Genomic DNA, 27,123 nt, shown 5'->3' on the forward strand with positions numbered 1-27,123 from the left:
AATTAGGTTTAACACTTAATGACAGTATAACTGCCACGCTCAATTTGACAGTTATTAAAACATAACTCCTAAACTACACATGAACATTTTCTAATAATGCATGAAGAAATGTATCTTTTGTGAGTTTTACTAGTAACATTTTCTTTTGTAAGCATTGCAAAGACACACGTTAGTTTGTTTTACTCACTATGACTTTACTGTCACACTCAATATGACAGTTATTTAAACATAAATCCTAAACCGCACATGCAAAATGGCTAATAATGCCTGTAGAAATGTATCTTTGAGTTTTACTGGAAAAAATATTTTGTAAGGTTTGTAAAGACACAAGTTAGTTGTTTTTTTTTTACTCAATATGACAGTATTACTGTAATACTAAATATGAAAGTTATATAAACACAACTCCAAAACCAAACATGCATTATGTCTAAAAAATGACTGTGATATTGTATCTGTGAGTTTTACTAGAATCAATTGTTTTTGTAAGGTTTGCAAATACAAAATTTAGGTTTTACTCACTATGACAGTTATTTAAACATAAATCCTAAACCCATCCATCCATCCATTTTCTACCGCTTATTCCCTTTGGGGTCGCGGGGGGCGCTGGAGCCTATCTCAGCTACAATCGGGCGGAAGGTGGGGTACACCCTGGACAAGTCGCCATCTCATCACAGGGCCAACACAGATAGACAGACAACATTCACACTCACATCCACACCCTAGGGCCAATTTAGTGTTGCCAATCAACTTATCCCCAGGTGCATGTCTTTGGAAGTGGGAGGAAGCCGGAGTACCCGGAGAGAACCCACGCAGTCACGGGGAGAACATGCAAACTCCACACAGAAAGATCCCGAGCCCGGGATTGAACCCAAGACTACTCAGGACCTTCGTATTGTGAGGCAGATGCACTAACCCCTCTGCCACCGTGAAGCCATAAACAACAAATGCAAATAGCTAATAATGTTTGGAGAACTGTATCTTTGTTATAGAGAGCCTGCTGACCAACAGCATCTCTGTCTGGACTGAAGCCTGCAGTGCCTCAGACTGGAAGTCTCTCCAGAGAGTGGTGAGGACGGCGGAAAAGATCTTCAGGAATCCTCTTCCTCCTATCCAGGAGATCGCAAAAAGCGCTGCCTGACCAGGGCTCAGAAAATTTGCAAAGACTCCTCCCACCTCCACCAAGGACTGTTTTCACTGCTGGACTCTAGAAAGAGGTTCTGCAGCCTCCGAAGCAGAACCTCCAGCTTCTTCCCTCAGGCCGTAAGACTCTTGAACGCATTATAATTAAATTATCCCCTCAACTCCCCTCAAAATGGATTAACTTGCTGGAATAAAAAAAAAACCCAATATAACATACACCCATAAACGTGGGCGCATGTGGAAAAAGTGCAATATATTTATCTGCACAGTAATCTATTTATCTATTTATATATATTTATTTATTATATATATATATATATATATATATATATATATATATATATATATATATATATATATATATATATATATAAATGATAAATGGGTTGTACTTGTATAGCGCTTTTCTACCTTCAAGGTACTCAAAGCGCTTTGACACTACTTCCACATTTACCCATTCACACACACATTCACACACACATTCACACACTGCCATGCAAGGCGCTAACCAGCACCCATCAGGAGCAAGGGTGAAGTGTCTTGCTCAGGACACAACAGACATGACGAGGTTGGTACTAGGTGGGGATTGAACCAGGGACCCTCGGGTCGCGCACGGCCACTCTCGCACCGCGCCACGCCGTCCCATATATAGTATTTATATATTTATTTATCGAAATATGCACCTTATTGCTTTTTTATCCTGCACTACGACATTTCGTTCTTATCTGTGCTGTAAAGTTCAAATTTGAATGACAATAAAAAGAAAGTCTAAGTCTAAGTCTAAGTCTTTACTAGAATAACGATCTTTTGTAAGGTTTGCAAAGACACAAGTTAGGTTTTTTTTTACTCAATGGTAATATACAGTATAACTGTCATACTAAATATGAAAGGTGTATAATCATAACTCCAAAACCAAACATTCAATCCGTCTAAAAATGCATGTAATATTGAACCTATGTGATTTTTACCAGAATCAGGTATTTTGGTAAGGTTTACAATTACAAAAATTAGGCTTCACTCACAATGTGTCCTGGGTCTTCCCCGCGGCCTCCTGCCCGTCGGACTTGCCCTAATGAAAAAAGCAATAAAAATGTATTCAAACACAACTCTAAACCAAACATGTAAAATGTCTAAAAATGCCTGTAATATTGAATCTATGTGAGTTTTACCAGAATCAGGTATTGTGGTATGGTTAACATTTACAAAAATTAGGTTTTACTCATAATAACAGTATAACTGCCACATTCAATTTGACATTTATTTAAACATAACTCCTAAACTACACGTGCACAATGGCTAATAATTCCTGGAGAAATGTCTCTTTGTGAGTTTTACTGGAAAAAAAAATATTTTTTTTGGTTTGTACAGATACAAGTTAGTTTTTTTTATTCAATATGACAGTATTACTGTCATACAAAATATGAAAGTTATATAAACATTACTCCAAAACCAAACATGCATTATGTCTAAAAATGCCTGTAATATTGTATCCATGTGAGTTTTAGTAGAATCATTTGTTTTCATAAGGTTTGCAATTACAAAATATGGGTTTTACTCACTATGACAGTATACTGTCACACTCAATCTGACGATTATTTAAACATAAGTCCTAAACCACACATGCAAAATGGCTTATAATGCCTTGAGTTATGTATATGTGTGAGTTTTACTAGAAAAAATATAATTTGTAATGTTTGCAAAGACCCAAGTTAGTTTTTTACTTAATATGACAGTATAACTGTCATACTAAATCCATCCATTTTCTTCCTGCTTATCCGAGGTCAGGTTGCGGGGGCAGCAGCCTAAGCAGAGAAGCCCAGACTTTCCTCTCCCCAGCCACTTTGTCCAGCTCTTCTCGGGGGATCCCGAGGCATTTACAGGCCAGCCAGGAGACATAAATAGATAGATACATAGATAGTACTTTATTGATTCCTTCAGGAGAGTTCCCTCAGGAAAATTTAAATTCCAGCAGTTGTGTACAAAATTGTAAAAAGTGAAAAGTAAATAATGGGGGTATAAATTGAAACAAAATAGAAACATATTACAATAGAATAAAAATAAAAAGCAACAATGAGAATAAAAATATAACAGTAAAATAAGAATATAACAAGAGAAACTAGGCAGTAGTGACCATGTTTTGAAAAAATATTGCACTCTTATTGATTTGCATCCCCTGTCATCCTAGTAGCCCCCCTCCCCCCAGAGAAGAGTTGTACAGTCTAATGGCGTGTGGGACAAAGGACAGCCGCCTCAGGAAGTACAGCTCTGTCCTTTCCTGTACAAGTGGTCTGTGTTAACAGTCAAGTCCAGCTTATTGTCCACCCACACCCCAAGGTACTTGAATGATAGTCTTCCTAATGTGTCCTGGGTCTTCCCCGTGGCCTCCTGCCGGTCGGCCTTGCCCTAACGAAAATAGCAATAAAAAATGTATTCAAACACAACTCCTAAACCAAACATGTAAAATGTCTAAAAATGCCTGTAAAATTGAATCTATGTTTTACTAGAATCAGTTGTTTTTATAAGGTTTGCAAATACAAAATTAGGTTTTACACATAATGACAGTATAACTGCCACACTCAATATGACAGTTATTTAAACATAACTCCTAAACCACACATGAAAAATGTCTAATAATGCGTGAAGAAATGTATCTTTGTGATTTTTATTAGAAACGTTTTCTTTTGTGAGGTTTGCAAAGACACAAGTTAGTTTTTTTTACTCAATATGACAGTGTAGCTGCCACACTCACTATGACAGTTATTTAAACATAACTCCTAAACTCATACTTGCCAACATTGAGACCTCCGATTTCAGGAGGTGGGGGTGGGGAAGGTTTGGTCGGGGGTGGGGTGGGGGCGTGGTTAAGAGGGGAGGAGTATATTTAGAGCTAGAATTCACTAAGTCAAGTATTTCATATATATATATATATATATATATATATATATATACACACATATATAAAAAAAACCTTGACTTTCAGTGAATTCTAGCTATATATATATATATATATATATATATATATATATATATATATATATATATATATATATATATATATATATATATATATATATATATATATATATATATATATATATATATATATATATATATATATGAATATATATATATGTATGTGTGGGGAAAAAATCACAAGACTACTTCATCTCTACAGGCCTGTTTCATGAGGGGTTCCCTCAATCATCAGGAGATATAAGACATACATATATATATATATATATATATATATATATATATATATATATATATATATATATATATATATATATATATATATATATATATATATATATAAATAAAATAAATACTTGAATTTCAGTTTTCATTTATTTACACATATACACACACATAACACTCATCTACTCATTGTTGAGTTAAGGGTTGAATTGTCCATCCTTGTTCTATTCTCTGTCACTATTTTTATAACCATGCTGAACACCCTCTCTGATGATGCATTGCTGTGTGGCACGCACAAAAGTGCTTTCATCAAATGCACGAGAGACTGGAATTTTCCATCCCTCCCGAGCATGGCCAAAAACCGGTCAATCTTTGCTTCCTGAGGAAGATCTTCACTGCCAAGCACTTGGTATTCCACTACTTCTTCCCGGAGGCTATCCAGGTCCAATCGCAGCCCGGCTTGGAACTTATAAGCGTGTTTCTTCATCTTACTCATCGTCGGCGTCGCCATGGCTGTATCTTCCGCGTTCTTCTGCTTCGTCTCCTTGTTGTGTGCGCAGTTGTGCACTGCACTCTCTAAAAGCCCTGGATGTTATTGTTACATATGCATGTACAGTAGATGGCAGTATTGCCCTGTTTAAAGTGTGTCACAACATTGCTGTTTACGGCAGACAAACTGCTTTACGGTAGACGAAAACGTGACTGCTGTTGTTTTGTGTTGTTACCGCGCTGGGAGGACGTTAATGAAACTACCTAACAATAAACCCACATAAGAAACCAAGAACTCACCCTCGATCATTCTACAGTTATAACGTGATTGGGCAGGCAGGCTGTTTATATCGTGGGAAAGCAGACGTGAATACAGGCTGTCCTCACTCAGATCAGCCTGAATTTCGGGAGATTTTCGGGAGAAAATTTGTCCCGGGAGGTTTTCGGGAGAGGCGCTGAATTTCAGGAGTCTCCTGGAAAATCCAGGAGGCTTGGCAAGTATGCCTAAACTACACATAAAAAATGGCTAATAATGCCTGAAATAAGGCATTCTTGTGAGTTTTACTCGAAACATATGCTTTTTGTAAGGATTGCAAACACAAAAAGTATTTGTTTTCCTCAATATGACGGTAAAGTTCTTAAAATCCTGAGATAATGCGAAATAAGCAAAAACAATGTATTCCATCATAATTCCTGGGGCGTTCTCAAGCCAGCCGGGAGAGATAAGCTTCCCGTTTCCTGGGTCTTCCTGGGCCTCCTACCGGTCAGACGTGCCCGAAACACCTCCCAAGGGAGGCGTTCGGGTGGCATCCTGACCAGATGCCCGAACCACCTCATCTGGCTCCTCTCGAAATGGAGGAGCAATGGCTTTACTTTGAGCTCCTCCCGGATGACAGAGCTTCTCACCCTATCTCTAAGGGAGAGCCCCGCCACCCGGCGGAGGATACTCATTTCGGCCGCTTGTTCCCGTGATTTTGTCCTTTCGGCCATGACACAACGCTCATGACCATAGGTGAGGATGGGAACGTAGATCGACCGGTAAATCGAGAGCTTTGCCTTCCGGCTCAGCTCCTTCTTCACCACAACGGATCAATACAGCGTCCGCATTACTGAAGACGCCGCACCGTTCCGCCTGTCGATCTCACGATCCACTCTTCCCTCACTCGTGAACAAGACTCTGAGGTCCTTGAACTCCTCCACTTGGGGCAAGATCTCCTCCCCAACCCGGAGATGGCACTCCACCCTTTTCCGGGCGAGAACCATGGACTCGGACTTGGAGGTGCTGATTCACATCCCAGTCACTTCACACTCGTCTGCGAACCGATCCAGTGAGGGCTGAAGATCTTGGCCGGATGAAACCATCAGGACCACATCATCTGCAAATAGCAGAGACCTAATCCTGCAGACACCAAACCGGATCCCCTCAACGCCCTGACTGCGCCTAGAAATTCTGTCCATAAAGGTTATGAACAGAATCGGTGACAAAGGGCAGCCTTGGCGGAGTCCAACCCTCACTGGAAACGGGTCCGACTTACTGCCGGCAATGCGGACCAAGCTCTGACTCTTGCAAAGGGAGCGAACCGCCACAATAAGACAGTTTGTTACCCCATACTCTCTAAGCACTCTCCACAGGACTTCCAGGGGTAAATGGTCGAATGCCTTCTCCAAGTCCATAAAGCACATGTAGACTGGTTGGGCAAACTCACATGCACCCTCAAGGACCCTGCCGAGAGTATAAAGCTGGTCCGCAGTTCCACGACCAGGACGTAAACCACACTATTCCTCCTGAATCCGAGGTTCGACTATCCGGCGTAGCCTCTTCTCCAGTACACATGAATAGACCTTACCGGGAAGACTGAGGAGTGTGATCTCACGATAGTTGAAACACACCTTCTGGTTCCCCTTCTTAAAGAGAGGAACCACCACCCCGGTCTCCCAATCCAGAAGTACCGCCCCCGATGTCCACGCGATGTTGCAGAGTCTTGTCAACCAAGACAGCCCCACAGCATCCAGAGCCTTAAGGAACTCCGGACGGATCTCATCCACCCCCAGGGCGTTGCCATTGAGGAGCTTTTTAACTACCTTGGCATCCTCAGCCCCAGAAATAGTAGAGCCCACCACAGATTCCCCAGGCACTGCTTCCTCATAGGAAGACATGTTGGTGGGATTAAGGAGGTCTTCGAAGTATTCCCTCCACCGATCAATAACAGCTGCAGTAGAGGTCAGCAGCGCACCATCCTCACCATACACGGTGTTACAGTGCACTGCTGCCCCCCCTTGAGCCGGCGGATGGTGGTCCAGAATCGCTTCGAAGCCGTCTGGAAGTCGTTTTCCATGGCTTCTCCAAACTCCTCCCATGTCCGTGTTTTTGCCTCTGCGACCGCTGAAGCTGCACTTCGCTTGGTCTGTCGGCTGCCTCTGGAGTCCCATGAGCCAAAAGGACCCGATAGGCTCTTTCTTCAGCTTGACGGCATCCCTCACTGCTGGTGTCCACCAGCGGGTTCTAGGATTACCGCCACGACAGGCACCAAACTCCTTGCGGCCACAGCTCCAATCAGCCGGCTCGACAAGAGAGGCACGGAACATGGTCCACTCAGACTCAATGTCCAGCGCCTCCCTCGTGACATGTTCAAAGTTCTTCCGGGGGCGTTCCCAGCAAACCCTCACAATGCGTTTGGGCCTGCCAGGTCTGTCAGGCATCCTCCCCCACCATCGCAGCCAACTCACCACCAGGTGGTGATCGGTAGAAAGCTCCGCCCCTCTCTTCACCCGAGTGTCCAAAACATGGGACCGCAAATCCGATGACACAACTACAAAATCGATCATGGAACTGCGGCCTAGGGTGTCCTGGTGCCAAGTGCACATATGGACACCCTTATGTTTGAACTTGGGGTTTGTTATTGACAATCTGTGACGAGCACAAAAGTCCAATAACAAAACACCACTCGGGTTCAGATCCGGGTGGCCATTCTTCCCAATCACGCCTCTCCAGGTTTCACTGTTGTTGCCAAGATGAGCGTTGAAGGCCCCCAGTAGAACGAGGGAATCACCCGGTGGAGCACTTTCCAGTACTCCCTCGAGTGAATCCAAAAAGGGTGGGTACTCTGAGCTGCCGTTTGGCGCGTAAGGCCAAACAACATTCAGGACCTGTCCCCCCACCCGAAGGCGGAGGAAAGCTACCCACTGGTCCACTGGGTTGAACTCCAATGTGCAGGCTTTGAGCCGGGGGGCAACAAGAATTGCCACCCGAGCCCGTCGCCTCTCAACGCAAGCATTATAACTCCAAAACAACAAATGCTAATAATGCTTGGAAAAATGTATCTTTGTTAGTTTTACTAGAATAATAATCTTTTGTAAGGTTTGCAGACACAAGTTGTTTTTTTTTTACTCAATATGACAGTATAACTGTCATACTAAATATGAAAGTTGTATAAACATATCTCCAAAACCAAACATGCAATCCATCTAAAGATGCCTGTAATATTGAATCTATGAAAAATAGTTTTTTTTACTCAATATGACAGTATAACTGTCATACTAAATCCATCCATTTTCTTCCGCTTATCCGAGGTCGGGTTGCGGGGGCAGCAGCCTAAGCAGAGAAGCCCAGACTTCCCTCTCCCCAGCCACTGTGTCCAGCTCTTCTCGGGGGATCCCGAGGCGTTCCCAGGCCAGCCTGAGACATAGTCTTCCCAATGTGTCCTGGGTCTTCCCCGTGGCCTCCTGCCGATCGGACTTGCCCTAACGAAAAAAGCAATAAAAATGTATTCAAACATGTGAAATGTCTAAAAATGCCTGTAATATTGAATCTATGTGAGTTTTACTAGAATCAGTTGTTTTTGTAAGGTTTGCAAATACAAAAATTTGGTTTTACACATAACAGTATAACTGCCACATTCAATATGACAGTTATTTAAACATATTTCCTAAACCACACATGAAAAATGTCTAATAATGCCTGGAAAAAATATTTTTGTGAGTTTTACTGGAAAAACATAGTTTGTAATGTTTGTAAAGACACAAGTTAGTTTTACTCAAGATGACAGCATAACTGTCATAATACATATGAAAGTTATATAAACATAATTCCAAAACCAAACATGCATTATGTCTAAAAATACCTGTAAAATTGTATCCATGTGAGTTTTACTAGAATCATTTTTTTGCGATGAGGTGGCGACTTGTCCGGGGTGTACACCGCCTTCCGCCCGATTGTAGCTGAGATAGGCTCCAGCGCCCCCTGCCACCCCAAAAGGGAATAAGCGGTAGAAAATGGATGGATGGGCATTTTTTGTTGTCGTTACTAAATCCATCCATTTTCTTCCGCTTAACGGAGGTCGGGTTGCGGGGGCAGCAGCCTAAACAGAGAAGCCCAGACTTCCCTCTCCCCAGCCACTTCTTCCAGCTCTTCTCGGGGGATCCTGAGGCGTTCCCAGGCCAGCCGGGAGACATAATCTTCCCAATGTGTCCTGGGTCTTCCCTGTGGCCTCCTGCCGGTCGGACTTGCCCTAAACACCTCCCTCAGGAGGCGTTCGGGTGGCATCCTGAGCACATGCCCGAACCACCTCACCTGGCTCCTCTCAATGTGGAGGAGCAGCGCTTTACTCTGAGTTCCTCCCGGATGACAGAGCTTCTTATCCTATCTCTAAGGGAGAGACCCGCCACCCGGCGGAGGAAACTCAATTTGGCCGCTTGTCTTTGATATTGTCTTTTCGGTCATAACCATGACCATGGGTGCAGGATGGGAATGTAGATCGACCGGTAAATATAGAGCTTTTAAGTCTGGCTCAGCTCCTTCTTCACCACAATGGATCGATATAGCGTCCTCATTACTGAAGACGCCGCACCGATCCGCCTGTAGATCTCATGATCCACTCTTCCCTCACTCGTGAACAAGACTCCTAGGTACTTGAACTCCTCCACTTGGGGCCATCTAGTATGTGCCATCGCCTCCTCAACCTGGAAATGGCACCCCACCCTTTACCGGGCGAGAACCATGGACTCGGACTTGGAGGTGCTGATTATCATCCCAGTCGCTTCATACTCGGCCATCCAATGAGAGCTGGAGATCCTGGCCAGTTGAAGCCATCAGGACCACATCAACTGCAAAAAGCAGAGACATAATCCTGCAACCACCAAACCGGATCCCCTCAACGCCATGACTGCAATTCTGTCCATAAAAGTTAACAACAGAATCGGTGACAAAGGGCAGCCTTGGCGGACCAAGGCTGCCCTACACTGATCATACAGGGAGTGACCCGCCACAATCAGACAGTCCGATACCCCATACTCTTGTCTTTGAGCCGGGGGGACAACAAGAATTGCCACCCCAGCCTCTCATTGCTTGCAACGCCATAGTGGAAGAGAGTCCAGCCCCTCTCGAGAGAACAGGTTCCTGTGCGCCGAAGTGAGTCCAACTATATCTAGCCGGAACTTCTCCACCTCGCACACCAGCTCAGGCTCCTTCCCTCCCAGCGAGGTGACATTTCACGTCAGAAGAGCTAGCTTATGTAGCCGATGATCGGACCGCCAAGTGCCCTGCCTTCGGCTGCCGCTCAGCTCACACTGCACCCGACCTCTATAACCCAGCCCATGAGTGGTGAGCCCATTGGAGGAGGGAACCACGTTGCTTCATTGAGCTGAGCCAGCCAACAGGCGCTCGCCATCGTGCCCCACCTCTGGGCCTGGCTCCACAGGGGAGCCACGGTGACCCGCGTCCGGGCGAGGAAAAATCTAGGACCTCAATTTGTGCTTTTCGTAAAGGTCTTTGAGCTGCTCTTTGTCTGATCCCTCACCCAAGACCTATTTGTCTTGGGAGAGCCTGTGAGGGGGCATAGAAGCCCACAGACAGCATAGCTCCTAGGATCAGTGGGCCCCGCAAACTCCTCTACCACGATAAGGTGGCGGCTCAGAAAGGAGGTTATATAAACATAACTCCAAAACCAAACATGCATTATGTCTAAAAATGCCTACAATATTGTATCTGTGTGACTTTTACTAGAATGGGTTGTTTTTTTAAGGTTTGTAAATACAAACATTTGGTTTTACTCACTATGGTAAATGGGCTATACTTGTATAGCGCTTTTCTACCTTCAAGGTACACAAAGCGCTTTGACACTATTTTTACATTCATCCATTCACACACACATTCACACACTGACGCCTTCCCCATGTATACTGTCTCTGTCTCTGTATCTGACAGTTATTTAAACATAATTCCGAAACCACACATGCAAAATGGCTAATAAGAGAAATGTATCTTTGTGAGTTTTACTGGAAAAAAATATTTTGTAAGGTTTGCAAAGACACAAGTCTTTTTTTTTTTTTTTTACTTAATATGACAGTATAACTGTCTTACTAAATATGAAAAGTTATAAACCTAACTCCAAAACCAAACCTGCATTATGTCTAAACATGCCTGTAATATTGTATCTTTGTGAATTTTACTAGAATCAGGAGGTTTTAAGGTTTAAAAATACAAAAATTAGGTTTTACTCAAATGACAGTATAACTGCCACACGCAATATGACAGTTATTTAAAAACTCCTAATCCACACAAGCAAAATGGCTATTGATGCCTGAAATAATGCATCCTTAGGAGTTTTCCTCGAAACATATGCTTTTTTAAATCTTGCAAACAGAAAAAGTAGTTTTTTACTCAATATGACAGTAATGTTCTTAAAATCCTGAGATAATACGAAAAAAGCAAAAAAAAATGTATTCCAACATAATTCCTAAACCAAACATGCAAAATGTGTAAAAATGCCTGTAATATTGAATCAATGTATGTTTTACTAGAATCAGTTGTGTTTGAAAGGTTTGCAATTAGAAAATTTAGGTTTTTTTCACCATGACAATGTACACTCAATATGACAGTAAATTAAACATAACTCCTAAACTACACATAAAAATGAGCTAATATTGCCTGAAATAATGCATTCTTGTGAGTTTTACTCGAAACATATGCTTTTTTAAGGCTTGCAAACACAAAAAGTAGTTTTTTACTCAATATGACAGTAATGTTCTTAAAATTCTGAGATAATGCGAAAAAAGCAATAAATGTATTCCAACATAATTCCTAAACCAACAATGCAAAATGTCAAAAAATTTCTGTAATATTATATCCATGTGAGTTTTACTAGAATCAGTTGTTATAGTAAGGTTTGCAAAAACAAAAATTAGGTTTTACTCTTTAGGAAAGTAAACTGTCACACTCAATATGACAGTTTTTTAATCATAACTCCTAAACTACTCATGCAAAATGGCTAATAATGTTTGAAAAAATGGATCCTTGGGAGTTTTCCTCGAAACATATGCTTTCTTAAGGCTTGCAAACACAAAAAGTATTTTTTTACTCTATATGACAGTAATGTTCTTAAAATCCTGAGATAATGCGAAAAAAGCAATAAAAATGTATTCAATCATAATTTCTAAACTAAACATGCAAAATGTGTAAAAATGCCTGTATTATTGAATCCATGTGAGTTTTACTAGAATCAGTTGTTTTAGTGAAGTTTGCAAAAACAAAAATTAGGTTTTACTCTTTATGAAAGTAAACTGTCACACTCAATATGACAGTTTTTTAATCATAAGTCCTAAACTACGCATGCAAAATGGCTAATAATGTTTGAAATAATGGATTCTTGGGAGTTTTCCTCGAAACATATGCTTTCTTAAGCCTTGCAAACACAAAAAGTATTTTTTTTTACTCAATATGACAGTAATGTTCTTAAAATTCTGAGATAATGCGAAAAAAGCAATAAAAATGCATTCCAACATAATTCCTAAACCAACAATGCAAAATGTCTAAAAATGCCAGTAATATTAAATCCATGTGAGTTTCACTAGAATCAGTTGTTTTAGTAAGGTTTGCAAAAGCAAAAATTAGGTTTTACTCTTTATGAAAGTAAACTGTCACACTCAATTGCCAATTTTTAAATCATAACTCCTAAACCACTCATGCAAAATGGCTAATAATGTTTGAAATAATGGATCCTTGGGAGTTTTCCTCGAAACATATGCTTTCTTAAGGCTTGCAAACACAAAAAGTATTTTTTTACTCAATATGACAGTAATGTTCTTAAAATCCTGAGATAATGCGAAAAAAGCAATAAAAATGTATTCAATCATAATTTCTAAACTAAACATGCAAAATGTGTAAAAATGCCTGTAATATTGAATCCATGTGAGTTTTACTAGATTAGGTTGTGTTTTAAATTTTTGCAAATACAAAAATTAGGTTTTTTTCACCATGACAATGTACACTCAATATGACAGCAAATTAAACATAACTCCTAAACTACACTTAAAAATGAGCTAATATTGCCTGAAATAATGCATCCTTGTGAGTTTTACTCGAAACATGTGTTTTTTAAGGCTTGCAAACACAAAATGTAGTTTTTTTACTCAATATGACAGTAATGTTCTTAAAATCCTGAGATAATGCGAAAAAAGCCATAAAAATGTATTTAATCATAATTTCTAAACTAAACATGCAAAATGTGTAAAAATGCCTGTATTATTGAATCCATGTGAGTTTTACTAGAATCAGTTGTTTTAGTGAAGTTTGCAAAAACAAAAATTAGGTTTTACTCTTTATGAAAGTAAACTGTCACACTCAATATGACAGTTTTTTAATCATAACTCCTAAACTACTCATGCAAAATGGCTAATAATGTTTGAAATAATGGATTCTTAGGAGTTTTCCTAGAAACATATGCTTTCTTAAGCCTTGCAAACACAAAAAGTATTTTTTTTTACTCAATATGACAGTAATGTTCTTAAAATCCTGAGATAATGCGAAAAAAGCAATAAAAATGTATTCAATCATAATTTCTAAACTAAACATGCAAAATGTGTAAAAATGCCTGTAATATTGAATCCATGTGAGTTTTACTAGATTAGGTTGTGTTTTAAATTTTTGCAAATACAAAAATTAGGTTTTTTTCACCATGACAATGTACACTCAATATGACAGCAAATTAAACATAACTCCTAAACTACACTTAAAAATGAGCTAATATTGCCTGAAATAATGCATCCTTGTGAGTTTTACTCGAAACATGTGTTTTTTAAGGCTTGCAAACACAAAATGTAGTGTTTTTACTCAATATGACAGTAATGTTCTTAAAATCCTGAGATAATGCGAAAAAAGCCATAAAAATGTATTTAATCATAATTTCTAAACTAAACATGCAAAATGTGTAAAAATGCCTGTATTATTGAATCCATGTGAGTTTTACTAGAATCAGTTGTTTTAGTGAAGTTTGCAAAAACAAAAATTAGGTTTTACTCTTTATGAAAGTAAACTGTCACACTCAATATGACAGTTTTTTAATCATAACTCCTAAACTACTCATGCAAAATGGCTAATAATGTTTGAAATAATGGATTCTTAGGAGTTTTCCTAGAAACATATGCTTTCTTAAGCCTTGCAAACACAAAAAGTATTTTTTTTTACTCAATATGACAGTAATGTTCTTAAAATCCTGAGATAATGCGAAAAAAGCAATAAAAATGTATTCAATCATAATTTCTAAACTAAACATGCAAAATGTGGAAAAATGCCTGCATTATTGAATCCTTGTGAGTTTTACTAGAATCAGTTGTTTTGTGAAGTTTGCAAAAAAAAAAAAAAGGTTTTACTCTTTATGAAAGTAAACTGTCACACTCAATTGCCAATTTTTAAATCATAACTCCTAAACCACTCATGCAAAATGGCTAATAATGTTTGAAATAATGGATCCTTGGGAGTTTTCTTTGAAACATATGCTTTCTTAAGGCTTGCAAACACAAAAAGTATTTTTTTACTCAATATGACAGTAATGTTCTTAAAATCCTGAGATAATGCGAAAAAAGCAATAAAAATGTATTCAATCATAATTTCTAAACTAAACATGCAAAATGTGTAAAAATGCCTGTAATATTGAATCCATGTGAGTTTTACTAGATTAGGTTGTGTTTGAAATTTTTGCAAATACAAAAATTAGGTTTTTTTCACCATGACAATGTACACTCAATATGACAGCAAATTAAACATAACTCCTAAACTACACTTAAAAATGAGCTAATATTGCCTGAAATAATGCATCCTTGTGAGTTTTACTCGAAACATATGTTTTTTAAGGCTTGCAAACACAAAATGTAGTTTTTTACTCAATATGACAGTAATGTTCTTAAAATCCTGAGATAATGCGAAAAAAGCCATAAAAATGTATTTAATCATAATTTCTAAACTAAACATGCAAAATGTGTAAAAATGCCTGTATTATTGAATCCATGTGAGTTTTACTAGAATCAGTTGTTTTAGTGAAGTTTGCAAAAACAAAAATTAGGTTTTACTCTTTATGAAAGTAAACTGTCACACTCAATATGACCGTTTTTTAATCATAACTCCTAAACTACTCATGCAAAATGGCTAATAATGTTTGAAATAATGGATTCTTGGGAGTTTTCCTCGAAACATATGCTTTCTTAAGCCTTGCTAACACAAAAAGTATTTTTTTTTACTCAATATGACAGTAATGTTCTTAAAATCCTGAGATAATGCGAAAAAAGCAATAAAAATGTATTCAATCATAATTTCTAAACTAAACATGCAAAATGTGTAAAAATGCCTGCATTATTGAATCCTTGTGAGTTTTACTAGAATCAGTTGTTTTGTGAAGTTTGCAAAAAAAAAAAAAAAGGTTTTACTCTTTATGAAAGTAAACTGTCACACTCAATATGACAGTTTTTTAATCATAACTCCTAAACTACTCATGCAAAATGGCTAATAATGTTTGAAATAATGGATCCTTGGGAGTATTCCTTGAAAGATATGCTTTCTTAAGGCTTGCAAACACAAAAAGTATTTATTTACTCAATATGACAGTAATATTCCTAAAATCCTGAGATAATGCGAAAAAAGCAATAAAAATGTATTCCATCATAATTTCTAAACCAAACAGGCAAAATGTCTAAAAATAACTGTAATATTGAATTCATGTGAGTTTTACTAGAATCAGTTGTTTTTGTAAGGTTTGCAAATACAAAAATTAGGTTTTACTCTATATGAGAGTATACTGTTACATTTAATATGACAGTTATTTAAACATAACTCCTAAACTACAAATGCTAAATGGCTAATGATGCCTGAAATAATGCATCCTTAGGAGTTTTACTCGAAAAATGTGCTTTTTTTAAACCTTGCAAACACAGAAAGTAGTTTTTACTCAATGTGACAGTAATATTCTTAAAATCCTGAGATAATGCGAAAAAAGCAATAAAAATGTGTTCCATCATAATTTCTAAACCAAACATGCAAAATGTGTAAAAATGCCTGTAATATTGAATCCATGTGAGTTTTACTAGAATCAGTTGTTTTTGTAAGGTTTTACTTACTATGACAGTTATTTAAACTCTATGTATCTTTGTGAGTTTTACTAGAAAAAATATATTTTGAATGTTTACAAAAACAAAAGTTAGTTTTTTTTTACTCAATATGATAGTATAACTGTCATACTAAATCCATCCATTTTCTTCCGCTTATCCGAGGTCGTGTTGCGGGGGCTGCAGCCTAAGCAGTGAAGCCCAGCTACTTCGTCCAGCTCTGCTCGGGGGATCCCGAGGCGTTCCCAGGCCAGCCAGCTGATATAATCTTCCCAATGTGTCCTGTGTCTTCCCCGTGGCTTCCTGCCGTTTGGACTTGCCTTAACGAAAAAAGCAATACTAATGTATTCAAACACAACTCCTAAACAAAACATGTAAAATGTCTAAAATGCCTTTAATATTGAATCTATGTGAGTTTTACAAGAATCAGTTGTTTTTGTTAGGTTTGCAAATACAAAAATTAGGTTTTACACTTAACTTTATAACTCAATATGTGTGGCAGTTATACTACCACACTCAAAATGACAGTTATTTAAACATAACTCCTAACTACACATGACCATTTTCTAATAATGCATGAAGAAATGTATCTTTGTGAGTTTTACTAGTAACATTTTCTTTTGTAAGGTTTGCAAAGACACGAGTTAGTTTTTTTTTTACTCACCTTGACAGTATACTGTCACACTCAATTTCAGTTATTTAAACATAACTCCTAAACCACACATACAAAATGGCTAATAATGCCTGTAGAAATGTATCTTTGTGAGATTTACTGGGAAACAATATTTTGTAAGGTTTGTAAAGACACAAGTTAGTTTTTTCTTACTCAATATAACAGTATAACTGTCATACTATATATGGAAGTTATATAAACATAACTTCAAAACTACACATGAACATTTTCTAATAATGCATGAAGAAATGTATCTTTGTGAGTTTTACTAAAATGTTCTTTTGTAAGGTTTGCAAAGACACAAGTTAGTTTTTTTTACTCAATATGATAGTATCACTGTCATACTAAATAAGAAAGTTGTATAAACATAATTTCAAAACTACACATGCAATCCGTCTAAAAATGCCTGTAATATTGAATCTATGTGAGTTTTACCAGAATCAGGTATTTTGGTAAGGTTTACAATTACAAAAATTAGGTTTTACTCATAATGACAGTATAACTGCCACATTCAATATGGCAGTTATTTAAACATAACCCCTAAACCACATGCAAAATGGCTTATAATGCCTGGAGATGTATCTTTGTGAGTTTTACTAGAAAACATATAATTTGTAAGGTTTTTAAAGACACAAGTTAGTTTTTTTTACTCAATATAATAGTATAACTGTCATACTAAATGTATCCATTTTCTTCCGCTTATCCGAGGTCGGGTTGCGGGGGCAGCAGCCTTAGCAGAGAAGCCCAGACTTCCCTCTCCCCAGCCACTTCGTCCAGCTCTTCTCGGGAGATCCCGAAGCGTTCCCAGGCCAGCCGGCTGACATAGTCTTCCCAATGTGTCCTGGGGCTTCCCCGTGGCCTCCTGCCGGTTGAACTTGCCCTAACGAAAAACAGCAATTAAAATGTATTCAAACACAACTCATAAACCAAACATGTGAAATGTCTAAAATGCCTGCAATATTGAATCTATGTGAGTTTTACTAGAATCAGTTGTTTTGTAAGGTTTGCAAATACAAAAATTAGGTTTAACACTTAATGACAGTATAACTGCCACGCTCAATTTGACAGTTATTAAAACATAACTCCTAAACTACACATGAACATTTTCTAATAATGCATGAAGAAATGTATCTTTTGTGAGTTTTACTAGTAACATTTTCTTTTGTAAGCATTGCAAAGACACACGTTAGTTTGTTTTACTCACTATGACTTTACTGTCACACTCAATATGACAGTTATTTAAACATAAATCCTAAACCGCACATGCAAAATGGCTAATAATGCCTGTAGAAATGTATCTTTGAGTTTTACTGGGAAAAATATTTTGTAAGGTTTGTAAAGACACAAGTTAGTTTGTTTTTTTTTACTCAATATGACAGTATTACTGTAATACTAAATATGAAAGTTATATAAACACAACTCCAAAACCAAACATGCATTATGTCTAAAAAATGACTGTGATATTGTATCTGTGAGTTTTACTAGAATCAATTGTTTTGTAAGGTTTGCAAATACAAAATTTAGGTTTTACTCACTATGACAGTTATTTAAACATAAATCCTAAACCCATCCATCCATCCATTTTCTACCGCTTATTCCCTTTGGGGTCGCGGGGGGCGCTGGAGCCTATCTCAGCTACAATCGGGCGGAAGGCGGGGTACACCCTGGACAAGTCGCCATCTCATCACAGGGCCAACACAGATAGACAGACAACATTCACACTCACATCCACACCCTAGGGCCAATTTAGTGTTGCCAATCAACTTATCCCCAGGTGCATGTCTTTGGAAGTGGGAGGAAGCCGGAGTACCCGGAGAGAACCCACGCACTCACGGGGAGAACATGCAAACTCCACACAGAAAGATCCCGAGCCCGGGATTGAACCCAAGACTACTCAGGACCTTCGTATTGTGAGGCAGATGCACTAACCCCTCTGCCACCGTGAAGCCATAAACAACAAATGCAAATAGCTAATAATGTTTGGAGAACTGTATCTTTGTTATAGAGAGCCTGCTGACCAACAGCATCTCTGTCTGGACTGAAGCCTGCAGTGCCTCAGACTGGAAGTCTCTCCAGAGAGTGGTGAGGACGGCGGAAAAGATCTTCAGGAATCCTCTTCCTCCTATCCAGGAGATCGCAAAAAGCGCTGCCTGACCAGGGCTCAGAAAATTTGCAAAGACTCCTCCCACCCCCACCAAGGACTGTTTTCACTGCTGGACTCTAGAAAGAGGTTCCGCAGCCTCCGAAGCAGAACCTCCAGCTTCTTCCCTCAGGCCGTAAGACTCTTGAACGCATTATAATTAAATTATCCCCTCAACTCCCCTCTAAATGGATTAACTCGCTGGAATAAAAAAAAACCCCAATATAACATACACCCATAAACGTGGGCGCATGTGGAAAAAGTGCAATATATTTATCTGCACAGTAATCTATTTATCTATTTATATATATTTATTTATTATATATATATATATATATATATATATATATATATATATATATATATATATATATATATATATATATATATATATATATATATATATATATATATATATATATATATATATATAATGATAAATGGGTTGTACTTGTATAGCGCTTTTCTACCTTCAAGGTACTCAAAGCGCTTTGACACTACTTCCACATTTACCCATTCACACACACATTCACACACTGCCATGCAAGGCGCTAACCAGCACCCATCAGGAGCAAGGGTGAAGTGTCTTGCTCAGGACACAACAGACATGACGAGGTTGGTACTAGGTGGGGATTGAACCAGGGACCCTCGGGTCGCGCACGGCCACTCTCGCACCGCGCCACGCCGTCCCATGTATAGTATTTATATATTTATTTATCGAAATATGCACCTTATTGCTTTTTATCCTGCACTACGACATTTCGTTCTTATCTGTGCTGTAAAGTTCAAATTTGAATGACAATAAAAAGAAAGTCTAAGTCTAAGTCTTTACTAGAATAACGATCTTTTGTAAGGTTTGCAAAGACACAAGTTAGGTTTTTTTTTACTCAATGGTAATATACAGTATAACTGTCATACTAAATATGAAAGGTGTATAATCATAACTCCAAAACCAAACATTCAATCCGTCTAAAAATGCATGTAATATTGAATCTATGTGATTTTTACCAGAATCAGGTATTTTGGTAAGGTTTACAATTACAAAAATTAGGCTTCACTCACAATGTGTCCTGGGTCTTCCCCGCGGCCTCCTGCCCGTCGGACTTGCCCTAATGAAAAAAGCAATAAAAATGTATTCAAACACAACTCTAAACCAAACATGTAAAATGTCTAAAAATGCCTGTAATATTGAATCTATGTGAGTTTTACCAGAATCAGGTATTGTGGTATGGTTAACATTTACAAAAATTAGGTTTTACTCATAATAACAGTATAACTGCCACGTTCAATTTGACATTTATTTAAACATAACTCCTAAACCACACGTGCACAATGGCTAATAATTCCTGGAGAAATGTCTCTTTGTGAGTTTTACTGGAAAAAAAAATATTTTTTTTGGTTTGTACAGATACAAGTTAGTTTTTTTTATTCAATATGACAGTATTACTGTCATACAAAATATGAAAGTTATATAAACATTACTCCAAAACCAAACATGCATTATGTCTAAAAATGCCTGTAATATTGTATCCATGTGAGTTTTAGTAGAATCATTTGTTTTCATAAGGTTTGCAATTACAAAATATGGGTTTTACTCACTATGACAGTATACTGTCACACTCAATCTGACGATTATTTAAACATAAGTCCTAAACCACACATGCAAAATGGCTTATAATGCCTTGAGTTATGTATATGTGTGAGTTTTACTAGAAAAAATATAATTTGTAATGTTTGCAAAGACCCAAGTTAGTTTTTTACTTAATATGACAGTATAACTGTCATACTAAATCCATCCATTTTCTTCCTGCTTATCCGAGGTCAGGTTGCGGGGGCAGCAGCCTAAGCAGAGAAGCCCAGACTTTCCTCTCCCCAGCCACTTTGTCCAGCTCTTCTCGGGGGATCCCGAGGCATTTACAGGCCAGCCAGGAGACATAAATAGATAGATACATAGATAGTACTTTATTGATTCCTTCAGGAGAGTTCCCTCAGGAAAATTTAAATTCCAGCAGTAGTGTACAAAATTGTAAAAAGTGAAAAGTAAATAATGGGGGTATAAATTGAAACAAAATAGAAACATATTACAATAGAATAAAAATAAAAAGCAACAATGAGAATAAAAATATAACAGTAAAATAAGAATATAACAAGAGAAACTAGGCAGTAGTGACCATGTTTTGAAAAAATATTGCACTCTTATTGATTTGCATCCCCTGTCATCCTAGTAGCCCCCCTCCCCCCAGAGAAGAGTTGTGGCGTGTGGGACAAAGGACAGCCGCCTCAGGAAGTACAGCTCTGTCCTTTCCTGTACAAGTGGTCTGTGTTAACAGTCAAGTCCAGCTTATTGTCCACCCACACCCCAAGGTACTTGAATGATAGTCTTCCTAATGTGTCCTGGGTCTTCCCCGTGGCCTCCTGCCGGTCGGCCTTGCCCTAACGAAAATAGCAATAAAAAATGTATTCAAACACAACTCCTAAACCAAACATGTAAAATGTCTAAAAATGCCTGTAAAATTGAATCTATGTTTTACTAGAATCAGTTGTTTTTATAAGGTTTGCAAATACAAAATTAGGTTTTACACAAAATGACAGTATAACTGCCACACTCAATATGACAGTTATTTAAACATAACTCCTAAACCACACATGAAAAATGTCTAATAATGCGTGAAGAAATGTATCTTTGTGATTTTTATTAGAAACATTTTCTTTTGTGACGTTTGCAAAGACACAAGTTAGTTTTTTTTACTCAATATGACAGTGTAGCTGCCACACTCACTATGACAGTTATTTAAACATAACTCCTAAACTCATACTTGCCAACATTGAGACCTCCGATTTCAGGAGGTGGGGGTGGGGAAGGTTTGGTCGGGGGTGGGGTGGGGGCGTGGTTAAGAGGGGAGGAGTATATTTAGAGCTAGAATTCACTAAGTCAAGTATTTCATATATATATATATATATATATATATATATATATACACACATATATAAAAAAAAACTTGACTTTCAGTGAATTCTAGCTATATATATATATATATATATATATATATATATATATATATATATATATATATATATATATATATATATATATATATATATATATATATATATATATATATATATATATATATATATATATATATATATGTATATATATATATATATATATATATATATATATATATATATATGTATGTGTGGGGAAAAAATCACAAGACTACTTCATCTCTACAGGCCTGTTTCATGAGGGGTTCCCTCAATCATCAGGAGATATAAGACATATATATATATATATATATATATATATATATATATATATATATATATATATATATATATATATATATATATATATATATATATATATAAAATAAATACTTGAATTTCAGTTTTCATTTATTTACACATATACACACACATAACACTCATCTACTCATTGTTGAGTTAAGGGTTGAATTGTCCATCCTTGTTCTATTCTCTGTCACTATTTTTATAACCATGCTGAACACCCTCTCTGATGATGCATTGCTGTGTGGCACGCACAAAAGTGCTTTCATCAAATGCACGAGAGTCTGGAATTTTCCATCCCTCCCGAGCATGGCCAAAAACCGGTCAATCTTTGCTTCCTGAGGAAGATCTTCACTGCCAAGCACTTGGTATTCCACTACTTCTTCCCGGAGGCTATCTAGGTCCAATCGCAGCTGCGGCTTGGAACTTATAAGCGTGTTTCTTCATCTTATTCGTCGTCGGCGTCGCCATGGCTGTATCTTCCGCGTTCTTCTGCTTCGTCTCCTTGTTGTGTGCGCAGTTGTGCACTGCACTCTCTAAAAGCCCTGGATGTTATTGTCACATATGCATGTACAGTAGATGGCAGTATTGCCCTGTTTAAAGAGTGTCACAACATTGCTGTTTACGGCAGACGAACTGCTTTACGGTACACGAAAACGTGACTGCTGTTGTTTTGTGTTGTTACCGCGCTGGGAGGACGTGAATGAAACTACCTAACAATAAACCCACATAAGAAACCAAGAACTCGCCCTCGATCATTCTACAGTTATAACGTGATTGGTCAGGCATGCTGTTTATATCGTGGGAAAGCAGACGTGAATACAGGCTGTCCTCACTCAGATCAGCCTGAATTTCGGGAGATTTTCGGGAGAAAATTTGTCCCGGGAGGTTTTCGGGAGAGGCGCTGAATTTCGGGAGTCTCCTGGAAAATCCAGGAGGCTTGGCAAGTATGCCTAAACTACACATAAAAAATGGCTAATAATGCCTGAAATAAGGCATTCTTGTGAGAACAAATGCTTTTTTAAGGCTTGCAAACACAAAAAGTATTTGTTTTCCTCAATATGACAGTAAAGTTCTTAAAATCCTGAGATAATGCGAAATAAGCAAAAACAATGTATTCCATCATAAATCCTACACCAAATAAGCAAAATGTCTAAAAATGCCTGTAATATTGAATCTGTGTGAGTTTTACTAAAATCAGTTGTTTTGGTAAGGTTTACAAATACAAAAATTAGGTTTTACTCTTTATGACTGTTATTTAAACATAACTCCATCCATCCAGCCATCCATTTTCTTCCGCTTATCCGAGGTCGGGTCGCGGGGGCTGCAGCCTAAGCAGGGAAGCCCAGACTTTCCTCTCCCCAGCCACTTCGTCCAGCTCCTCCCGGGGGATCCTGGGGCGTTCCCAGGCCAGCCGGGAGAGATAAGCTTCCCGTTTCCTGGGTCTTCTTGGGCCTCCTACCGGTCGGACGTGCCCGAAACACCTCCCTAGGGAGGCGTTCGGGTGGCATCCTGACCAGATGCCCGAACCACCTCATCTGGCTCCTCTCGAAATGGAAGAGCAATGGCTTTAGTTTGAGCTCCTCCCGGATGACAGAGATTCTCACCCTATCTCTAAGGGAGAGCCCCGCCACCCAGCGGAGGAAACTCATTTCGGCCGCTTGTACCCGTGATTTTGTCCTTTTGGCCATGACACAAAGCTCATGACCATAGGTGAGGATGGGAACGTAGATCAACCGGTAAATCGAGAGCTTTGCCTTCCGGCTCAGCTCCTTCTTCACCACAACGGATCAATACAGCGTCCGCATTACTGAAGACGCCGCACCGTTCCGCCTGTCGATCTCACGATCCACTCTTCCCTCACTCGTGAACAAGACTCTGAGGTCCTTGAACTCCTCCACTTGGGGCAAGATCTCCTCCCCAACCCGGAGATGGCACTCCACCCTTTTCCGGGCGAGAACCATGGACTCGGACTTGGAGGTGCTGATTCACATCCCAGTCACTTCACACTCGTCTGCGAACCGATCCAGTGAGGGCTGAAGATCTTGGCCAGATGAAGCCATCAGGACCACATCATCTGCAAATAGCAGAGACCTAATCCTGCAGACACCAAACCGGATCCCCTCAACGCCCTGACTGCGCCTAGAAATTCTGTCCATAAAGGTTATGAACAGAATCGGTGACAAAGGGCAGCCTTGGCGGAGTCCAACCCTCACTGGAAACGGGTCCGACTTACTGCCGGCAATGCGGACCAAGCTCTGACTCTTGCAAAGGGAGCGAACCGCCACAATAAGACAGTCCGTTACCCCATACTCTCTAAGCACTCCCCACAGGACTTCCAGGGGTAAATGGTCGAATGCCTTCTCCAAGTCCATAAAGCACATGTAGACTGGTTGGGCAAACTCCCATGCACCCTCAAGGACCCTGCCGAGAGTATAAAGCTGGTCCGCAGTTCCACGACCAGGACGTAAACCACACTGTTCCTCCTGAATCCGAGGTTCGACTATCCGGCGTAGCCTCTTCTCCAGTACACATGAATAGACCTTACCGGGAAGACTGAGGAGTGTGATCTCACGATAGTTGAAACACACCCTCTGGTTCCCCTTCTTAAAGAGAGGAACCACCACCCCGGTCTCCCAATCCAGAAGTACCGCCCCCGATGTCCACGCGATGTTGCAGAGTCTTGTCAACCAAGACAGCCCCACAGCATCCAGAGCCTTAAGGAACTCCGGACGGATCTCATCCACCCCCAGGGCGTTGCCATTGAGGAGCTTTTTAACTACCTTGGCATCCTCAGCCCCAGAAATAGGAGAGCCCACCACAGATTCCCCAGGCACTGCTTCCTCATAGGAAGACATGTTGGTGGGATTAAGGAGGTGTTGGAAGTATTCCCTCCACCGATCAATAACAGCTGCAGTAGAGGTCAGCAGCGCACCATCCTCACCATACACGGTGTTACAGTGCACTGCTGCCCCCCCTTGAGCCGGCGGATGGTGGTCCAGAATCGCTTCGAAGCCGTCTGGAAGTCGTTTTCCATGGCTTCTCCAAACTCCTCCCATGTCCGAGTTTTTGCCTCTGCGACCGCTGATCCGCACTTCGCTTGGCCTGTCGGCTGCCTCTGGAGTCCCAAGAGCCAAAAGGATCCGATAGGCTCTTTCTTCAGCTTGACGGCATCCCTCACTGCTGGTGTCCACCAGCGGGTTCTAGGATTACAGCCACGACAGGCACCAAACTCCTTGCGGCCACAGCTCCAATCAGCCGGCTCGACAAGAGAGGCACGGAACATGGTCCACTCAGACTCAATGTCCAGCGCCTCCCTCGTGACATGTTCAAAGTTCTTCCGGAGGCGTTCCCAGCAAACCCTCACAATGCGTTTGGGCCTGCCAGGTCTGTCAAGCATCCTCCCCCACCATCGCAGCCAACTCACCACCAGGTGGTGATCAGTAGAAATCTCCGCCCCTCTCTTCACCCGAGTGTCCAAAACATGAGACCGCAAATCCGATGACACAACTACAAAATCGATCATGGAACTGCGGCCTAGGGTGTCCTGGTGCCAAGTGCACATATGGACACCCTTATGTTTGAACTTGGTGTTTGTTATTGACAATCTGTGACGAGCACAAAAGTCCAATAACAAAACACCACTCGGGTTCAGATCCGGGTGGCCATTCTTCCCAATCACGCCTCTCCAGGTTTCACTGTTGTTGCCAAGATGAGCGTTGAAGGCCCCCAGTAGAACGAGGGAATCACCCGGTGGAGCACTTTCCAGTACTCCCTCGAGTGAATCCAAAAAGGGTGGGTACTCTGAGCTGCCGTTTGGCGCGTAAGGCCAAACAACAGTCAGGACCCTTCCCCCTACCCGAAGGCGGAGGAAAGCTACCCACTGGTCCACTGGGTTGAACTCCAACGTGCAGGCTTTGAGCCGGGGGGCAACAAGAATTGCCACCCGAGCCCGTCGCCTCTCAACGCAAGCATTATAACTCCAAAACAACAAATGCTAATAATGCTTGGAAAAATGTATCTTTGTTAGTTTTACTAGAATAATAATCTTTTGTAAGGTTTGCAGACACAAGTTGTTTTTTTTTTACTCAATATGACAGTATAACTGTCATACTAAATATGAAAGTTGTATAAACATATCTCCAAAACCAAACATGCAATCCATCTAAAGATGCCTGTAATATTGAATCTATGAAAAATAGTTTTTTTACTCAATATGACAGTATAACTGTGATACTAAATCCATCCATTTTCTTCCGCTTATCCGAGGTCGGGTTGCTGGGGCAGCAGCCTAAGCAGAGAAACCCCAGCCACTTTGTCCAGCTCTTCTCGGGGGATCCCGAGGCGTTCCCAGGCCAGCCTGAGACATAGTCTTCCCAATGTGTCCTGGGTCTTCCCCGTGGCCTCCTGCCGATCGGACTTGCCCTAACGAAAAAAGCAATAAAAATGTATTCAAACATGTGAAATGTCTAAAAATGCCTGTAATATTGAATCTAAGTGAGTTTTACTAGAATCAGTTGTTTTTGTAAGGTTTGCAAATACAAAAATTTGGTTTTACACATAATAACAGTATAACTGCCACATTCAATATGACAGTTATTTAAACATATTTTCTAAACCACACATAAAAATGTCTAATAATGCCTGGAAAAAATTATTTTTGTGAGTTTTACTGGAAAAACATAGTTTGTAATGTTTGTAAAGACACAAGTTAGTTTTACTCAAGATGACAGTATAACTGTCATAATACATATGAAAGTTATATAAACATAATTCCAAAACCAAACATGCATTATGTCTAAAAATACCTGTAAAATTGTAT

Source organism: Nerophis lumbriciformis, linkage group LG28, assembly GCF_033978685.3.
Source record: "Nerophis lumbriciformis linkage group LG28, RoL_Nlum_v2.1, whole genome shotgun sequence".
Lineage (NCBI taxonomy): Eukaryota > Metazoa > Chordata > Actinopteri > Syngnathiformes > Syngnathidae > Nerophis > Nerophis lumbriciformis.